We start from the raw sequence: 10,546 nt of genomic DNA on the forward strand, positions 1-10,546 counted from the left end.
TAACATCTCATTTTAATAGTATAAAACTATTAAAATAATTCATTTTATATTCAATAATCCAAAGTAGATAATTCAAAGTATAGTATATTAGTATAATCATCCAAAAAGATGGAACTATAACAATAGAACATTTATACATCTAAAAAACTATTATATCCTAGTTCTCAAAACAAAACTATACATTAGAAAATCTAAAATGTCCTAACACCTCAACCACTAGCTCATCATCCCTCGAAAGAACCCCTAAACCTATATCTTCATATATTCATACCAATAAGGTAATCATTGCAAGAAAAAAAAACAAATACAAGGAAACCATCAACATAAAGAGAGTAAGTTAATTTGAAAAAAGAACATATATAATATAAACCAATAATCATGTTGTGTCAAAATCGAGTGCATCTCAATCATTCAGACAAATATAAATCATATAATTTAAATAAAAAATTATTATTAAAAAGTAATATTGATAAAATAAATATTTAAATTTTAAAAAGATATTTAATCGAAGTTGGAAAATAAATATGGATACCAGAAGGAGGCATCTCTTTATATATAGGTATAAATAAAATAAAAAATAAATAAAAATTTATATGTTTAGAAAACAATCAAAGTATATCTATAAACTAAAAGTATAGAAGTGATATTATTACTGGCACATCATACTCTTACGTGACACCATGTCAACTTTCATCACAAATTTTTATTTTTCTAATAAACATATAAACAATAAAAATAATTACAAAAATATATAACAAAAATACAAACTAATACCATTTTAACAGTGTTAGTACACTACTAACAGAGAGAATATTATTGTATCAAAAATTTCAAATTAGAGACCAAATTAAGATGCCACTAGTGAAAAAAACAATTTATACCTCTTAAAAAGGTTTTCTATACTTGTTTTTGAGCAGGTATAGAAACAAAAATATAAAAAGTTTTCAATTTTTATATATGCTTTAGAATTGGTGTAGAAAGTTTTTCTTTTATACCTATTATGTTTATAATAGGTATAAAAATATGCTATTTACACCCCCCTTGAGGGTAGAGAAAAAAAATTCTTTTTTTATACTTGTTGGTGCTACAATAGGTATAAAAAGAATCTCACTTTTATACCTACTAGAACTACAACCAGTGTGAAAAAGCAAAACTTTTTATCTCTGATATGGATTTAACTGGTGTTAAAAGTGACGTTTTTTTTTTAAATATTTTATTTGTATGTGTTACTATCCATATTCCAGACCTGCATAAATATCAATTCCAGAATACAGTTTAAATAATCAATAACGAGTAAAATAATTAATATTTTTATTAACACATCAAAATATAATATTTACCTAATAAAGTTCCTAAATATATTTCTCTTTACTTAACATAGTTACACATAAAATAGTTCCTAAACTCATAATGTAATGTTGAAACATCTAATCATTTACAAATGGTTAAAAAAATGCAACCCACTACTCCCGAATATCCTTTATGACATATTTCTCAATTGAAGACGTGTCATCAAATATTTATAAAATAAATAATTTTTCGTAAGCATTCACCAATACATATAAAACAAAAAAGCAACAAAAACAATAATTTTCACACAATTATATCATGTAATTTTATCAAAAAGTCAAATCCAATTCAGACCATGTTGCAATACTTTGAAAAAAAAAGTACAACCATATTCATAAGGAATCAAATAGCAATCCATGCATCACTCATACTATAATATAAAATCATGATATATCTAATAGCCAAATGTGTACCTAAAAACCAATGCATTAATTCTTGTGTTAAGTAAAGTTAAAGGCATTAAAACTTACAATCTCCTATAATATATCTTAAAATTTAATTAGGGTAAACTGTTAAACATGTTTTAAAATATATTGTAATAATATTAAATGTAATTTATTATTAGTTAAAATTTAGTCTAAATATAATTTTTTTTGTAAAAATCGTATTGGATGAGTTAGTTAAATCGGTCTAATTAAAAGTCACTATTGCATGAAATTCAGAAAACAAACTTAAATTTACAATTATTGTTATTGTTATGTTTTTAATTTAAAATAGTCTTACGAATTTTTTGTTTATTTATAGTAAAATCATTCTGCTTGTTTTAAAAGGAAAAAATCACCGTCTTAATTATAATATAATTTTAAAATTGAAATATTAAATATAAAATTTTTTATCTAAAATTTATAATTTCACACTAAAAAATTCGAAACTGGATAAAAATTTAATACTTAAAATTTAAAATAATTTCAAATCTACTTATATGATATAAAATATAAAACATGAAATAATAATATGAATTTTTAATATTTAAAATTCATTGTTTATCTTTTTTTTAGCATTGAAACAGTTAAATAAATGGTGACGAAGTTCAACCTTAAATCTATCCCAATCTGAATAATCAGTATTGATTTTTAAATTAAATATTAATTAATAAAGTAATAAATGATAATTAAATATATAAAAAATTTCATAAATAATAAATTTTATTGAACAGAATCAACTTAACTTTGTCATTATTAATTTAATTTCAATTTTTAAATTTAACCATAGAAAATGAGTGTTTATTAAAATTTATTGTTTAAAAACTTACTGTAAAACCTTTTAAATCCACTCTCACTTACTTCCAAATCTACTCAAATAAACAAAAAAAAATTTATCTACAAATTTCCTAAAATCCATTCAATCACTCTCCCGAAATCATCTCCTCCAAACTCTCTCAAGTGAATAATGCCTTAGTTTGTTTTCAATAATCACTTTAAATATTGTGAAAATATAAGAAAATAGAAGTTGATTTAAATGAAAAGAGAGATGAAGCAGTTATCTATATTCTAGATTGTAGATTATTGCTTTTATTATTAAATATATGATGTTTTATTTTAGTAATATTATTATATTAAAATGGAACGTTACAAAATTTAAAATTCAAATTTTAAATAAATAATGAAGAAACCATTTTTTTTTCAAATTTATGTTAATGTTTTAAATATATTTTAGTATTAATATATTGATGACTATTTTAATATTTATATTATATTGATGAGTCTTTGATAAATAAAATTATACCGATATACATAAATAGTTGAAATCATTTTATCATTCGGAAGAAATAGATTCTGTGATAAAAGATAATAGTACCTACTTTGGTTGATTGTGCATGACTCGTCATAATTTGTTTATTTTGACAAATTTAGATTTGAAAAGCAATACAAGTAAATACAAGTATGTGTTAAGATTGAAATGTTATTCGTAGTTTTCTCAACCTCATTTTTTAATTTCATATTTTTCATATTTCTTTAATTTAATTTAATTGTACATATATTCGTAGTTTGCGTAGTCGGATTTCAAAAAGAAAATGGTAAAGCTAAAAAAGACAATGCAGTGATATTGTCTTAAGTTTTTTTATTAATAAAATGTGATTTGCACAATTTTTGTTGAAAATAATTTCCAATAAATAGGAAACTAAAATCTACTTTTCCATAAACTAAGATTAGCTCACGTAAGAATTTAAAAACATTATGATAGAAGTTTTACGAATTGACTTATTAGTAACAATTTCATATTTTTCTACTAGTGTATTTCTGTCTCTCTTAGAAACTATTCTAATAAGTGATGCTAGTTTTGTAAATGTTGTGTTATTATAAGTGTGAGGATGTGTCGTAACAAGATAAGCGAGATATTGTATTCAAATATTCCTCCTAAAAGGAAAGCACAAAAGGTAGGAAAAGATGTGATTATTATGGTAGAAAGTAGGGTCATGACATTGAATAGATTATTATATTAAGATTAAGAATAAAAAGGAAAATCATTTGGCTTTGGTGTTTTTAAATTGAGTGACAGCATGATCAAAAGAGGTCTTAACATGGCGGCACATAAGCATCAATTCCATGCATCCATCTTTATAAACCTCCTTTGCTGAATCCTCTACACCCAAATTGAACAGAAAGTTAGCTGAAAACAAGAAACTGAACACACTTGATGTGATGTATTTATATGTTTAGAAAACAATCAAAGTATATCTATAAACTAAAAGTATACAAGTGATATTATCACTGGCACATCAGACTCTTACGTGACACCATGTCAACTTTCATCACAAATTTTTAATTTTCTAATAAATAAATAAACAATAACAATAATTACAAAAATATATAACAAAAACACAAACTAATACCATTTTAACAGTGTTAGTACACTACTAATAGAGAGAATATTATTGTATAAAAAGTTTCAAATTAGAGACCAAATTGAGATGCCACTAGTGAAAAAAAAAATTAATACCTCTTAAAAAGGTTTTCTATACTTGTTTTTGAGCAGGTATAGGAACAAGAATATAAAAAGTTTTCAATTTTTCTATATACTTTAGAATTGGTGTAGAAAGTTTTTCTTTTATACCTATTATGTTTATAATAGGTATAAATATATGATATTTACACCCCCTTGAGGGTAGAGAAAAAAAAACTCTTTTTTTATACTTGTTGGTGCTACAATAGGTATAAAAGAATCTCACTTTTATACCTACTGGATGTAAGATCCATAAAAAATATTTACCTTAATAGTAAAAATTTAATTATTAGAAGTAATAATTAATAAAAATAAAATAAATAAAAATAAATAAATAATGTAAAATAAAATTTAAAATATTGATAATGGAGAAAGCATTCATATTTGAAGTCATAATTAAGGAATCCATTATCACTCCATTATAAATCCATTATGTAAGTGGTGAATCTATTATGTGAGTGGTGAATCCATTATGTAAGTGGTAAATCCATTATGTAAATGGTGATATTAAAATAATAAATAATATTAAAAAAATATGATGAATAGTAAAATTTTTGGACTATAAATAGGAAACATGGGGAAGGCTAAAACTTGCACCAAAAATTTAGAAAAAGTTTGAGAGAAGAGAGTTGGAGGAAATTCTAAATTTGCAAAGGGGAAATTCTGGAGGATTTTCGGGGAACAATTTCTAAGCACGAGATTACGTCTGTAATAGAGGTAGGGAAGCTAACCTTTCTTATATATGATTTTTATCCATGTTATGGTAGTGAATATGAGTTATGGACATGTTAAAATTTTGGTAATGGTAGTTATCTATTCACTTGTATAAATTTAGTTTTCATGATTATAGTTTTCCTATTTTCGAGTTACTGTAGTAAAACATTTCTTATAATTATTTAGACCGTTGGATTTAGCTAAAATTTTAATATATTAATCTTAAGGCATATTTCTTCACTTTGACCGTTCGGATTTATAATTAGAAATCTGTTGTTGGAGAAATAAATTCTGCATGATTAAGTAAATTAATCACCCCTGTAGTTCTGTTACTGAGTTCTCTCGGTAAAATATAGATTATGACTAATTTAACCGTTAGATTGAGCCCAAACTTTAGTATGTAGTTCATAAGACATATTAAGTCATCTTGACCGTTGAGATTTGTAATTAGATGTCTGTGCTTAGAGGAATTCGTTCCGCATTTTGAGTGTAACCGAAAACCACTTGAAATTCTGCACCTGAGTTACCTCGATAAAACCTCAATATCTATTTAGTTAACCGTTGGATCAACCTGAAATTTTAATATGTAGTTTATAACACATAGGAAATTAGTTTGACCGTTCGGATTTGAAATTAGAGTTACAGATTTAGAGATATTGATTTCGTATCTTCTCAGGGATTTCAATATTGTTTAATTTCTGTTTTTGGACCATTTATACAAACAAATTATGAATTATAATGATTGTATTTTATTATATTGGATTTGAATTTATGCATATGAAAATGATGTAATTTATGTGGGAAGTATATGTTTGGAATGCATAATATGATGTGATTTATGTGTGAAGTATGTGCATGTATGATTAATGTTGTATGTTTAACAATTGTCATGTACATTATGTATGAGGTATAAGTGGTTGGAAATAACGTGGTTGTGAACTATAATGATGTATGTGAGGATGAATTGGACATCTCAGGGAGAGATGACTGAAAGTGGTTGTGTGGGGTGTTGTGGTTGTTCTGTATAAATGTAGTGAACTTTGGACTCGGTCTGTCTATCCCTATACTCAAAGCATTGTTCATGCTCACATAAAGAAGAACGGTGTGAGTGGTGAGAGTAGAGGGAGGTCCTCGTCCATAGTCTTTGATGGTAGACATAGACAGGTGGGGGATTTACCTTGCTAGTTTGGGGAGTGCCAGCTGAAATATGCAAGTGCAAAGACGACTGATAGTTCGACAATTATACAAATCCGGATAAGTCGTGTGAGTGTGTGAGTTGTGGTTTAATGAGTATGCTTTAATTGTTCTTTTATATGTGATGTCATTTTACCATGTGTATCAAAGTAATGGATGAGTATCTATAATGTGATTGTTGTATGATGGTATGAGTATGTCTGACATAATTATCATATGAGGTTTGTTGAGTGCATCAAAGTAAATATGCATGTTTCATAAATGATTGGTTGCATGTTAGCTTACCCCTGCTTGTTTGTGTTTGGGTATGTGCGATGATCGTATAATTCGTTATACGGGAGCAGATGAAGGAATGTCGTCTCACTCAATGCCAAGGAAGGGAGGGATAGAGCCAAGGAAGGGAGGGATAGAAGAACTCAAGTTATAGTTTTATAGTTTAAATTTGAGCCCAAAACATGTAATATTTATATATATAAATTATGAATTTTTCAAATGTGAGAATTTGAGATGTTACACTGGAACTACAACCAGTGGGAAAAAGCAAAACTTGTTATCTCTGATATGGATTTAACCGGTGTTAAAAGTGACGTTTTTTTTAAATATTTTATTTGTATGTGTTACTATCCATATCCCATACCTGCATAAATATCAATTCCAGAATACAGTTTAAATAATCAAAAGTGGTCCTAACATGGCAGCACATAAGCATCAATTCCATGCATCCATCTTTAAAAATCTCCTTTGCTGAATCCTCTACACACCCAAATTGAACAGAAAGTTAGCTGAAAACAAGAAACTGAACACACTTGATGTACTTACATGTTGTCTGAACTCTGATATTAACTTGATTAAATGAGGGATGAGGAATGCTGTATCCACAATATGTCACTCTTGGACTGCAAAACAACCATTAATCAAGATAGATAGATAGATAGATAGATTATCTTGAATGAAACTCACATATACTAACTCCTAATTTAAGGTGTATCGTATAGAATTTGCAAAAGTATGATCCTCATCCGCCAGACAAAAGGTTGATTTACTATCATCAGAATTTGACCCAAGCTCCATCTCTCTCACTCAATCTAAAACACAACATAACCAGAAACATGACATCAATCAGTTTTACAGTTTACATCAACTTAAGAAATAACAAGTATAGAAAGTGAAATAACCAAAATCATCATCAATTACACACATAAGGTTTGCGCATAAAGAGAAAGTGAAATTGGGGAAAAGCTTTACCGGAAGACAACGTACGCTACACTTGAAACGCACAATTGATTGAAGTAAAAGAGAAAAATATAGAATTTCACTTTCTTAATTAGGGTTTATTGTAATACGGTAAGAGCTTTAAATAGACACATTTTGGTTCACCAAATTCAGTTTTTGGATTTTTTATTTATTTTAGATACTAGGATCTCTCATAAAATAAATTAAAGGCTTAATACCCTATTTTGTCCCCAGTTTCGCTCGAAAATGTCAAATTAGTCCATCCTTTAAAAAATGCGTCAATTACTTCCTCACTTAATAAAATTTGCATCAATGAAATCCCTTCCGTTAAATCCGTACAAACAGCGTTAATTATTTTTCTCTTTCTTCTACTTCCTCAATTAACGCTGTTTGTACGGATTTAACGGAATGTATTTCATTGATGCAAATTTTATTAAGTGAGGACGTAATTGACGCAGTTTTTAAAGGATGGACTAATTTGACATTTTCGAGCGAAACAGGGGACACAATAGGGTATTAAACCTAAATTAAATTATCTAAATGTTAGAAGTAGTTGTACACACGTACTAACTTCTCGTAACACACCACAAATCACTCAACTAATTCAATAGCATAATATAGCACAATTTACCCACTTCTTTTTTAATAACTTATTATTAATTTTATTCTCTTGAAAATGTATTCCTAATTAAGAATAATCTAGTCACTAGCAATCCAATACTGGGAGAATAACTCTAATTTTATTATGGATTTTACATATTAGTTCTTAAATATTAATTATATAATAGAATATAAAAAAACAACTTTGCTATCTTCTTGTCATATTAATTATAATAAATATTTTTAAGATAACTATTATATGATTATTATATATTTTATCCTTCATAATATATATATATATATATATATATATATATATATGTATCTTTTATAATATTAACAATTTTTTATTTATAAATTATATTGTTAAACAATTTTCTATGACAATAAACATAAGTATAATAAATATAAGATAGAAATGTTGTATACTTTAATATTATCAGAGAAATAATGAGTAGAAATCAAACATAAAATGAAAAATAAAAGAAAATAAAATAAATTGTGTGTTGAAATAGGAGAAGAAGATTAAAAAGTAAAAGAAGCTGAATAAAAGATTATAAACATTTGAATTTTAAAACACATGCACGGTCGCATGTGTGTTTATATTTACTTTATAATAATAAAATACAAAAAATTATTATGGTTAAGCAGTTTTTCTTATTTTTTATGTAGTTTTTTAATTAAAAAATAGTTAAGTTTAAAACCGTCGAATAAAAAAAATAAATTTAAATAAAATTATTATTAAAAAGTAATATTGATAAAATAAATATTTAAACTTTAAAAAGATATTTAATCGGTAAAGTTGGAAAATAAATATGGATACCAGAAGGAGGCATCTCTTTATATATAGGTATAAATAAAATAAAAAATAAATAAAAATTTATATGTTTAGAAAACCATCAAAGTATATCTATAAACTAAAAGTATACAAGTGATATTATTACTGACACATCATACTCTTACGTGACATCATGTCAACTTTCATCACAAATTTTTACTTTTCTAATAAATAAATAAACAATAACAATAATTACAAAAATATATAACAAAAACACAAACTAATACCATTTTAACAATGTTAGTACACTACTAATAGAGAGAATATTATTGCATCAAAAATTTCAAATTAGAGACCAAATTGAGATGCCACTAGTGAAAAAAACAATTTATACCTCTTAAAAAGGTTTTCTATACTTGTTTTTGAGCAGGTATAGAAACAAGAATATAAAAAGTTTTCAATTTTTATATATGCTTTAGAATTTGTGTAGAATTTGTGTATAAAAATATGCTATTTACACCCCCTTGAGGGTAGAGAAAAAAAAATTCTTTTCTTATACTTGTTGGTGCTACAATAGGTATAAAAAGAATCTCACTTTTATACCTACTAGAACTACAACCAGTGTGAAAAAGCAAAACTTTTTATATTTGATATGGATTTAACCGGTGTTAAAAGTGACGTTTTTTTTTAAAATATTTTATTTGTATGTGTTACTATCCATATCCCAGACCTGCATAAATATCAATTCCAGAATACAGTTTAAATAATCAATAACGAGTAAAATAATTAATATTTTTATTAACACATCAAAATATAATATTTATCTAATAAAGTTCCTAAATATATTTCTCTTTACTTAACATAGTTACACATAAAATAGTTTCTAAACTCATAAAGTAATGTTGAAACATCTAATCATTTACAAATGGTTAAAAAAATGTAACCCACTACTCCCGAATATCCTTTATGACATATTGCTCAATTGAAGACGTGTCATGTAAGACCCATAAAATATATATATATATATATATATATATATATATATATATATATATATATATATATATATATATATATATATATATATATATATATATTTATAGTAGTAAATTTCAGCATTTTATTAGTAATAATAATTTTAGTGGATAGAAAAATGTAAATTTTGGATATAAAATTATAGTAATTTTAGATGGAGAGGTTCAAATTTTTGGTAATTTATTTAGTATTTTTTTTAATTGAATAGTAAATAGTAAAAGTGAATAGTGAATAGTAAAAATAAATTCTTATCATGAAAGAAATTAGGATTCCTTAGCATGGAAGAAATTAGGATTTCTTAGTATGGAAGAAATTAGGATCAGATTTAATAAGTAAATGATTAAAATATTATTTTTTAAATAATATTAAAATAATAAATAATATTAAAATATTAATGAATAGTAAATTTTTTTTTACCTATAAATAGCCATAGGAGGGAAGGGTATTTTGCACCAAGAAAAGAGGAATCAAGTGAGAGCTTGAGAAATAGAGAAGAAAGAGTTAGGGAGAAATTTTTAGTTGCAAGAAGAGTAGAAGTTCTGAAGGGTTTCGGGGAAACAAATTCGGAGCAGGAGATTAAGTCTGGAATAGAGGTAGGGGAGCTAATCCTTCTTGTATATGATTTTTATCCATGTTATGATAATGAATATGAGTTATGAGTATGTTAAAATTTTGGTAATGGTAGTTATCTATTCACTT

General features: G+C 25.6%; 1 pseudogene; it reads right to left on the reverse strand.

Annotated features, from left to right (window-relative positions):
• Positions 1-3,814: 3,814 nt before the first annotated feature.
• Positions 3,815-7,272, reverse strand: LOC148200616 (uncharacterized; annotated as a pseudogene).
• Between the last annotated feature and the right edge of the window lie 3,274 nt (positions 7,273-10,546).

Source organism: Vigna umbellata, chromosome 4 (genome assembly GCF_029865625.1).
Source record: "Vigna umbellata cultivar VRB3 chromosome 4, Vumbellata_1.0, whole genome shotgun sequence".
Lineage (NCBI taxonomy): Eukaryota > Viridiplantae > Streptophyta > Magnoliopsida > Fabales > Fabaceae > Vigna > Vigna umbellata.